Source organism: Oncorhynchus nerka, unplaced genomic scaffold, assembly GCF_034236695.1.
Source record: "Oncorhynchus nerka isolate Pitt River unplaced genomic scaffold, Oner_Uvic_2.0 unplaced_scaffold_1159, whole genome shotgun sequence".
Taxonomy (NCBI): domain Eukaryota; kingdom Metazoa; phylum Chordata; class Actinopteri; order Salmoniformes; family Salmonidae; genus Oncorhynchus; species Oncorhynchus nerka.
In genome coordinates, this window is record NW_027040168.1 from 32,501 (window position 1) to 42,500 (window position 10,000).

The 10,000-nt window shown below is 53.6% G+C and overlaps 1 protein-coding gene across 1 annotated transcript in view; it reads right to left on the bottom strand.

Annotated features, from left to right (window-relative positions):
- Positions 1–10,000, bottom strand: part of LOC135569816 (ephrin-B2a-like) — a 23,622-nt gene that overhangs the window by 11,205 nt on the left and 2,417 nt on the right. The gene's annotated exons all lie outside the window — the stretch shown is intronic.

The window sequence follows — 10,000 nt, forward strand, 5'->3', positions numbered from 1 at the left end:
CGGCTCCAGGGATCATAAAGAAACACCATCTATTATTTGACCTTTATTTAACTAGGCAAGTCAGTTAAGGCTCCAGGGATTATAATGAAAGACCATTCTAAAACAATTGAGATGTGTATTTACAATCCCCTTCTCCAAACAGATGACTAATTTACACAGCTCTTATCGATACCTCTTATCAATAGCTCTTATCAAGTTGTAAATGACAGTGAATGGTGTCTGATTTACCTAGCTGTTATCAATAGATCTCATCAGTAGGTAATGACATGGTGAATGGTGTCTGATTTACTCTTATCAATAGATCTCATCAGTAGGTGATGACAGTGAATGGTATCTGGTTTACTCTTATCAATAGATCTCATCAGTAGGTAATGACAGTGCCTGGTGAATGGTGTCTGATTTACCTAGCTCTTATCAATAGATCTCATCAGTAGGTAATGACAGTGCCTGGTGAATGGTGTCTGATTTACCTAGCTCTTATCAATAGATCTCATCAGTAGGTAATGACAGTGAATGGTATCTGATTTACTCTTATCAATAGATCTCATCAGTAGGTGATGACAGTGAATGGTATCTGGTTTACTCTTATCAATAGATCTCATCAGTAGGTAATGACCGTGCTGGTGAATGGTGTCTGATTTACCTAGCTCTTATCAATAGATCTCATCAGTAGGTAATGACAGTGCCTGGTGAATGGTGTCTGATTTACCTAGCTCTTATCAATAGATCTCATCAGTAGGTAATGACAGTGCCTGGTGAATGGAATCTGATTTACCTAGCTCTTATCAATAGATCTCATCAGTAGGTAATGACAGTGCCTGGTGAATGGAATCTGATTTACCTAGCTCTTATCAATAGATCTCATCAGTAGGTAATGACAGTGCATGGTGAATGGTATTATTTCTATCAGGAAAAATAAAGTACATGTTTTTCAAACTTGGAACCGGTAGGTTCACGATACGTCACTCACGCACATTCTTGCTCTCTCTCGAACACACACACACACACACACACACACACACACACACACACACACACACACACACAGACACAGACACAGACACAGACACAGACACAGACACAGACACACACACACACACACACACACACACAGACACAGACACAGACACAGACACAGACACAGACACACACAGACACACACACACACACACTCACACACACACACACACACACACACACACACACACACACACCACACACACACACACACACACACACCCCATTAGGACCATTTGGTTCAGGTGACAGCTTCTCATGCTTCTAGCTAGGTTGCCATGAGAGCTCACGTCATATCTGTCTCATGCTGTTAAAAGCAATGTGTGATTTGGGGCATGTAAGCTCTTAGAATCACAGTGTCTGCCGTCCATGGAGGAGTAGCACTGTCAGAGAGCCTCAGTGCCCTGGGAGGAGAGGAGGAGAGGAGGAGGAGGAGGAGGAGGAGTAGCACTGTCAGAGAGCCTCAGAGCCCTGGGAGGTAGGGGAGAAGAGGAGGAGGAGTAGTACTGTCAGAGAGCCTCAGAGCCCTGGGAGGAGAGGAGGAGGAGGAGGAGGAGGAGGAGGAGTAGCACTGTCAGAGAGCCTCAGAGCCCTGGGAGGTAGGGGAGGAGAGGAGGAGGAGGAGGAGGAGGAGGAGGAGGAGGAGGAGTAGCACTGTCAGAGAGCCTCAGAGCCCTGGGAGGTAGGGGAGGAGAGGAGGAGGAGGAGGAGGAGGAGTAGCACTGTCAGAGAGCCTCAGAGCCCTGGGAGGTAGGGGAGAAGAGGAGGAGGAGTAGTACTGTCAGAGAGCCTCAGAGCCCTGGGAGGTAGGGGAGGAGAGGAGGAGGAGGAGGAGTAGCACTGTCAGAGAGCCTCAGAGCCCTGGGAGGAGAGGAGGAGGAGGAGGAGGAGGAGGAGGAGGAGTAGCACTGTCAGAGAGCCTCAGAGCCCTGGGAGGTAGGGGAGGAGAGGAGGAGGAGGAGGAGGAGGAGGAGGAGTAGCACTGTCAGAGAGCCTCAGAGCCCTGGGAGGTAGGGGAGAAGAGGAGGAGGAGGAGGAGGAGGAGGAGTAGTACTGTCAGAGAGCCTCAGAGCCCTGGGAGGTAGGGGAGGAGGAGGAGGAGGAGGAGGAGGAGGAGGAGGAGGAGGAGTAGCACTGTCAGAGAGCCTCAGAGCCCTGGGAGGTAGGGGAGGAGAGGAGGAGGAGGAGGAGGAGGAGGAGGAGTAGTACTGTCAGAGAGCCTCAGAGCCCTGGGAGGTAGGGGAGGAGAGGAGGAGGAGGAGGAGGAGGAGGAGTAGCACTGTCAGAGAGCCTCAGAGCCCTGGGAGGTAGGGGAGGAGAGGAGGAGGAGGAGGAGGAGGAGGAGTAGCACTGTCAGAGAGCCTCAGAGCCCTGGGAGGTAGGGGAGGAGAGGAGGAGGAGGAGGAGGAGTAACACTGTCAGAGAGCCTCAGAGCCCTGGGAGGTAGGGGAGGAGAGGAGGAGGAGGAGGAGGAGTAGCACTGTCAGAGAGCCTCAGAGCCCTGGGAGGTAGGGGAGAAGAGGAGGAGGAGGAGGAGGAGGAGGAGGAGTAGCACTGTCAGAGAGCCTCAGAGCCCTGGGAGGTAGGGGAGGAGAGGAGGAGGAGGAGGAGGAGGAGTAGTACTGTCAGAGAGCCTCAGAGCCCTGGGAGGTAGGGGAGGAGAGGAGGAGGAGGAGGAGGAGGAGGAGGAGTAGTACTGTCAGAGAGCCTCAGTGCCCTGGGAGGTAGGGGAGAAGAGGAGGAGGAGGAGGAGTAGTAGTACTGTCAGAGAGCCTCAGTGCCCTGGGAGGTAGGGGAGAAGAGGAGGAGGAGGAGGAGGAGTAGTACTGTCAGAGAGCCTCAGTGCCCTGGGAGGTAGGGGAGAAGAGGAGGAGGAGGAGGAGGAGTAGTACTGTCAGAGAGCCTCAGAGCCCTGGGAGGTAGGGGAGAAGAGGAGGAGGAGGAGGAGGAGTAGTACTGTCAGAGAGCCTCAGTGCCCTGGGAGGTAGGGGAGAAGAGGAGGAGGAGGAGGAGGAGGAGGAGGAGGAGGAGGAGTAGTACTGTCAGAGAGCCTCAGAGCCCTGGGAGGTAGGGGAGAAGAGGAGGAGGAGGAGGAGGAGGAGGAGGAGGAGTAGTACTGTCAGAGAGCCTCAGAGCCCTGGGAGGTAGGGGAGAAGAGGAGGAGGAGGAGTAGCACTGTCAGAGAGCCTCAGAGCCCTGGGAGGTAGGGGAGGAGAGGAGGAGGAGGAGGAGGAGGAGGAGTAGCACTGTCAGAGAGCCTCAGAGCCCTGGGAGGTAGGGGAGGAGAGGAGGAGGAGGAGGAGGAGGAGGAGGAGTAGCACTGTCAGAGAGCCTCAGAGCCCTGGGAGGTAGGGGAGGAGAGGAGGAGGAGGAGGAGGAGGAGGAGGAGTAGCACTGTCAGAGAGCCTCAGAGCCCTGGGAGGTAGGGGAGGAGAGGAGGAGGAGGAGGAGGAGTAGTACTGTCAGAGAGCCTCAGAGCCCTGGGAGGTAGGGGAGGAGAGGAGGAGGAGGAGGAGGAGTAGTACTGTCAGAGAGCCTCAGAGCCCTGGGAGGTAGGGGAGAAGAGGAGGAGGAGGAGGAGGAGTAGCACTGTCAGAGAGCCTCAGAGCCCTGGGAGGTAGGGGAGGAGAGGAGGAGGAGAGGGAGGAGTAGCACTGTCAGAGAGCCTCAGTGCCCTGGGAGGTAGGGGAGGAGAGGAGGAGGAGGAGGAGGAGGAGGAGTAGCACTGTCAGAGAGCCTCAGAGCCCTGGGAGGTAGGGGAGGAGAGGAGGAGGAGGAGGAGGAGGAGGAGTAGCACTGTCAGAGAGCCTCAGAGCCCTGGGAGGTAGGGGAGAAGAGGAGGAGGAGGAGGAGGAGTAGTACTGTCAGAGAGCCTCAGAGCCCTGGGAGGTTTCGGAGAAGAGGAGGAGGAGGAGTAGCACTGTCAGAGAGCCTCAGAGCCCTGGGAGGTAGGGGAGGAGAGGAGGAGGAGGAGGAGGAGGAGGAGGAGGAGGAGCAGCACTGTCAGAGAGCCTCAGAGCCCTGGGAGGTAGGGGAGGAGAGGAGGAGGAGGAGGAGGAGGAGTAGCACTGTCAGAGAGCCTCAGAGCCCTGGGAGGTAGGGGAGGAGAGGAGGAGGAGGAGGAGGAGGAGGAGGAGGAGGAGTAGCACTGTCAGAGAGCCTCAGAGCCCTGGGAGGTAGGGGAGAAGAGGAGGAGGAGGAGGAGCAGTAGTACTGTCAGAGAGCCTCAGTGCCCTGGGAGGTAGGGGAGGAGAGGAGGAGGAGGAGGAGGAGGAGGAGTAGCACTGTCAGAGAGCCTCAGAGCCCTTGGAGGTAGGGGGAGAGAGGAGGAGGAGGAGGAGGAGGAGTAGCACTGTCAGAGAGCCTCAGAGCCCTGGGAGGTAGGGGAGGAGAGGAGGAGGAGGAGGAGGAGGAGGAGGAGGAGTAGCACTGTCAGAGAGCCTCAGAGCCCTGGGAGGTAGGGGAGGAGAGGAGGAGGAGGAGGAGGAGGAGGAGGAGGAGGAGTAGCAGCACTGTCAGAGAGCCTCAGAGCCCTGGGAGGTAGGGGAGGAGAGGAGGAGGAGGAGGAGGAGAGTAGTACTGTCAGAGAGCCTCAGAGCCCTGGGAGGTAGGGGAGGAGAGGAGGAGGAGGAGGAGGAGGAGGAGGAGTAACACTGTCAGAGAGCCTCAGAGCCCTGGGAGGTAGGGGAGGAGGAGGAGGAGGAGGAGGAAGAGTAGTACTGTCAGAGAGCCTCAGAGCCCTGGGAGGTAGGGGAGGAGAGGAGGAGGAGGAGGAGGAGTAACACTGTCAGAGAGCCTCAGAGCCCTGGGAGGTAGGGGAGGAGAGGAGGAGGAGGAGGAGGAGGAGGAGGAGGAGGAGTAGCACTGTCAGAGAGCCTCAGAGCCCTGGGAGGTAGGGGAGAAGAGGAGGAGGAGGAGGAGGAGGAGGAGGAGTAGCACTGTCAGAGAGCCTCAGAGCCCTGGGAGGTAGGGGAGGAGAGGAGGAGGAGGAGGAGGAGGAGTAGCACTGTCAGAGAGCCTCAGAGCCCTGGGAGGAGAGGAGGAGGAGGAGGAGGAGTAGTACTGTCAGAGAGCCTCAGTGCCCTGGGAGGTAGGGGAGAAGAGGAGGAGGAGGAGGAGGAGTAGTACTGTCAGAGAGCCTCAGTGCCCTGGGAGGTAGGGGAGAAGAGGAGGAGGAGGAGGAGGAGTAGTACTGTCAGAGAGCCTCAGAGCCCTGGGAGGTAGGGGAGAAGAGGAGGAGGAGGAGGAGGAGTAGTACTGTCAGAGAGCCTCAGTGCCCTGGGAGGTAGGGGAGAAGAGGAGGAGGAGGAGGAGGAGGAGGAGGAGTAGTACTGTCAGAGAGCCTCAGAGCCCTGGGAGGTAGGGGAGAAGAGGAGGAGGAGGAGGAGGAGGAGGAGGAGGAGGAGGAGGAGGAGTAGTACTGTCAGAGAGCCTCAGAGCCCTGGGAGGTAGGGGAGAAGAGGAGGAGGAGGAGGAGGAGGAGGAGGAGGAGTAGTACTGTCAGAGAGCCAGCCTCAGAGCCCTGGGAGGTAGGGGAGAAGAGGAGGAGGAGGAGTAGCACTGTCAGAGAGCCTCAGAGCCCTGGGAGGAGAGGAGGAGAGGAGGAGGAGGAGGAGGAGGAGGAGGAGGAGGAGTAGCACTGTCAGAGAGCCTCAGAGCCCTGGGAGGAGAGGAGGAGGAGGAGGAGGAGGAGGAGGAGGAGGAGGAGGAGTAGCACTGTCAGAGAGCCTCAGAGCCCTGGGAGGTAGGGGAGGAGAGGAGGAGGAGGAGGAGGAGGAGGAGTAGCACTGTCAGAGAGCCTCAGAGCCCTGGGAGGTAGGGGAGGAGAGGAGGAGGAGGAGGAGGAGTAGTACTGTCAGAGAGCCTCAGAGCCCTGGGAGGTAGGGGAGAAGAGGAGGAGGAGGAGGAGGAGTAGCACTGTCAGAGAGCCTCAGAGCCCTGGGAGGTAGGGGAGAAGAGGAGGAGGAGGAGGAGGAGGAGGAGGAGGAGTAGCACTGTCAGAGAGCCTCAGAGCCCTGGGAGGTAGGGGAGGAGAGAGGAGGAGGAGGAGGAGGAGGAGGAGTAGCACTGTCAGAGAGCCTCAGAGCCCTGGGAGGTAGGGGAGGAGAGGAGGAGGAGGAGGAGGAGTAGTACTGTCAGAGAGCCTCAGAGCCCTGGGAGGTAGGGGAGAAGAGGAGGAGGAGGAGGAGGAGTAGCACTGTCAGAGAGCCTCAGAGCCCTGGGAGGTAGGGGAGAAGAGGAGGAGGAGGAGGAGGAGGAGGAGGAGGAGGAGGAGGAGGAGTAGCACTGTCAGAGAGCCTCAGAGCCCTGGGAGGTAGGGGAGGAGAGGAGGAGGAGGAGGAGGAGTAGCACTGTCAGAGAGCCTCAGAGCCCTGGGAGGTAGGGGAGAAGAGGAGGAGGAGGAGGAGGAGGAGTAGCACTGTCAGAGAGCCTCAGAGCCCTGGGAGGTAGGGGAGGAGACAAGGGGAGAAGAGGAGGAGGAGGAGGAGACGAGGGGTAAAGTTACAGTACATGGTGAGACTGGCTCTCTGGATACTTCCCAAATGGCTCTCTGTTCCCTATATAAGTGCACTACTTTTGAGAGCTCTGGTCTAAAGTAGTGCACTATGTAGGGAATAGGGTTCTATAGGGCTCTGGTCTAAAGTAGTGCACTATATAGGGAATAGGGCTCTGGTCTAAAGTAGTGTACTACATAGGGAATAGGGCTCTGGTCTAAAGTAGTGTACTACATAGGGAATAGGGCTCTGGTCTAAAGTAGTGTACTACATAGGGAATAGGGCTCTGGTCTAAAGTAGTGTACTACATAGGGAATAGGGCTCTGGTCTAAAGTAGTGTACTACATAGGGAATAGGGTTCCAGTCCTGGTCTAAAGTAGTGTACTACATAGGGAATAGGGTGCAATCTGGGATGCAGCATTTCTCTCATGCTACACTGGGCTTGAAGACGCACAGAGACGCTGCCTGGTTACATTTACATTTAAGTCATTTAGCAGACGCTCTTATCCAGAGCGACTTACAAATTGGTGCTTTCACCTTATGACATCCAGTGGAACAGCCACTTTACAATAGTGCATCTAAATCTTTTAAGGGGGGTGAGAAGGATTACTTTATCCTATCCTAGGTATTCCTGAAAGAGGTGGGGTTTCAGGTGTCTCCGGAAGGTGGTGATTGACTCCGCTGTCCTGGCGTCGTGAGGGAGTTTGTTCCACCATTGGGGGGCCAGAGCAGCGAACAGTTTTGACTGGGCTGAGCGGGAACTGTACTTCCTCAGTGGTAGGGAGGCGAGCAGGCCAGAGGTGGATGAACGCAGTGCCCTTGTTTGGGTGTAGGGCCTGATCAGAGCCTGGAGGTACTGAGGTGCCGTTCCCCTCACAGCTCCGTAGGCAAGCACCATGGTCTTGTAGCGGTTGACCAACATGTCCATGATAACACAACCACTGCTGAACTAGATGACAGGATAGGAGACGACCAGGGAAGATGGCCGTTTCCTCTGACCAGACATGTCCATGATAACACAACCACTGCTGAACTAGATGACAGGATAGGAGACGACCAGGGAAGATGGCCGTTTCCTCTGACCAGACATGTCCATGATAACACAACCACTGCTGAACTAGATGACAGGATAGGAGACGACCAGGGAAGATTATCGTTTCCTCTGACCAGACATGTCCATGATAACACAACCACTGCTGAACTAGATGACAGGATAGGAGACGACCAGGGAAGATGGCCGTTTCCTCTGACCAGACATGTCCATGATAACACAACCACTGCTGAACTAGATGACAGGATAGGAGACGACCAGGGAAGATGGCCGTTTCCTCTGACCAGACATGTCCATGATAACACAACCACTGCTGAACTAGATGACAGGATAGGAGACGACCAGGGAAGATGGCCGTTTCCTCTGACCAGACATGTCCATGATAACACAACCACTGCTGAACTAGATGACAGGATAGGAGACGACCAGGAAGATGGCCGTTTCCTCTGACCAGACATGTCCATGATAACACAACCACTGCTGAACTAGATGACAGGATAGGAGACGACCAGGGAAGATGGCCGTTTCCTCTGACCAGACATGTCCATGATAACACAACCACTGCTGAACTAGATGACAGGATAGGAGACGACCAGGGAAGATGGCCGTTTCCTCTGACCAGACATGAATACTTGTCTATACAGTCTATACTGTATACAGTGGCTTGTGAAAGTGTTCACCCCCCTTGGTATTTTCACCTGTTTTGTTGCCTTACAACCTGGAATTAAAATAATTTGGGGGGGGGGTTGTATCATATGATTTCACAACATGCCGACCACTTTGAAGATGCAAAATATTTGTTATTGTGAAACAAACAAGAAATAATACAGAAAATAGAAAACTTGAGCGTAACTATTCACCCCCACTGCTGAAAGTCAATACCTTGTAGAGCCACACCCCCCAAAGTCAATACTTGCTGAACTAGAGCCACACCCCCAAAGTCAATACTTTGTAGAGCCACACCCCCCAAAGTCAATACCTTGTAGAGCCACACCCCCCCAAAGTCAATACCTTGTAGAGCCACCCCCCCTGTTTTGTTGCCTTAAAGTCAATACCTTGTAGAGCCACACCCCCCCAAAGTCAATACCTTGTAGAGCCACACCCCCCCAAAGTCAATACCTTGTAGAGCCACCTTTTGCAGCAATTACAGCTGCTAGTCTCTTGGGGTATGTCTCTATAAGCTTGGCACATCTAGCCACTGGGATTTTTGCCCGTTCTTCAAGGCAAAACTGCTCCAGCTCCTTCAAGTTGGATGGGTTCTGCTGGTGTACAGCAATCTTTAAGTCATACCACAGATTCTCAATTGGATTGAGGTCTGGGTTTTGACTAGGCCATTCCAAGACATTTAAATGTTTCCCCTTAAACAACTCGAGTGTAGCTTTAGCAGTAGGCTTAGGGTCATTGTCCTGCTGGAAGGTGAACCTCCGCCCCAGTCTCAAATCTCTGGAAGACAAATAGGTTTCCCTCAAGACTTTCCCTGTATTTAGCACCATCCATTATTCCTTCAATTCTGACCAGTTCCCTACCGATGAAAAACATCCCCACAGCATGATGCTGCCACCACCATGCTTCACTGTGGGGATGATGTTCTCGGGGTGATGAGAGGTGTTTGCGCCAGACATAGCGTTTTCCTTGATGGCCAAAAAGCTCAATTTTAGTCTCATCTGACCAGAGTACCTTCTTCCATATGTTTGGGGAGTCTCCCACATGCCTTTTGGCCTTTTCTTTTTTAATAATGGATTTAATGGTGCTCTGTGGGATGTTCAAAGTTTCGGATATGTCTTTATAACCCGACCCTGATCTGGACTTCTCCACAACTTTGTCCCTGACCTGTTTTGGAGAGCTGCTTGGTCTTCATGGTGCCGCTTGCTTGGTGGTGCCCCTTGTTTAGTGGTGTTACAGACTCTGGGGCCTTTCAGAACAGGTGTACATATACTGAGATCATGTGACACTTAGATTGCACACAGGTGGACTTTATTTAAATAATTATGTGACTTCTGAAGGTTTCATTAGATCTTATTTAGGGGCTTCATAGCAAAGGAGGTGAATAGATATGCACCCACCACTTTTCAGTTGTGTTTTTTCTCTCAACACAACACTTCACAGACTAGTACCTAAAACAACTATTGACCAATAACCTTCATGTGGGCGTGGCCTGGCACAAATGCATATAAATCAGTCAAGGATATTCGTATTGTCACAAAATTTGGTGGAAATACTGTCAACACTCAATATATGCAAGAACGTTCATATCGACCACACGGTGGCGCTATAACACATATTTATATCTCTCGATCTGTTTGACTCAGAGGGATGAAATTTGGCACACGTACTCAGGGATATGTCTAGATAACCCACACAATATTTCAGACACCACTGGCCCCAAATTTTGATGAAACTGGATGCAAGTCTTGCCATTGAGATCCAGCATTTACAA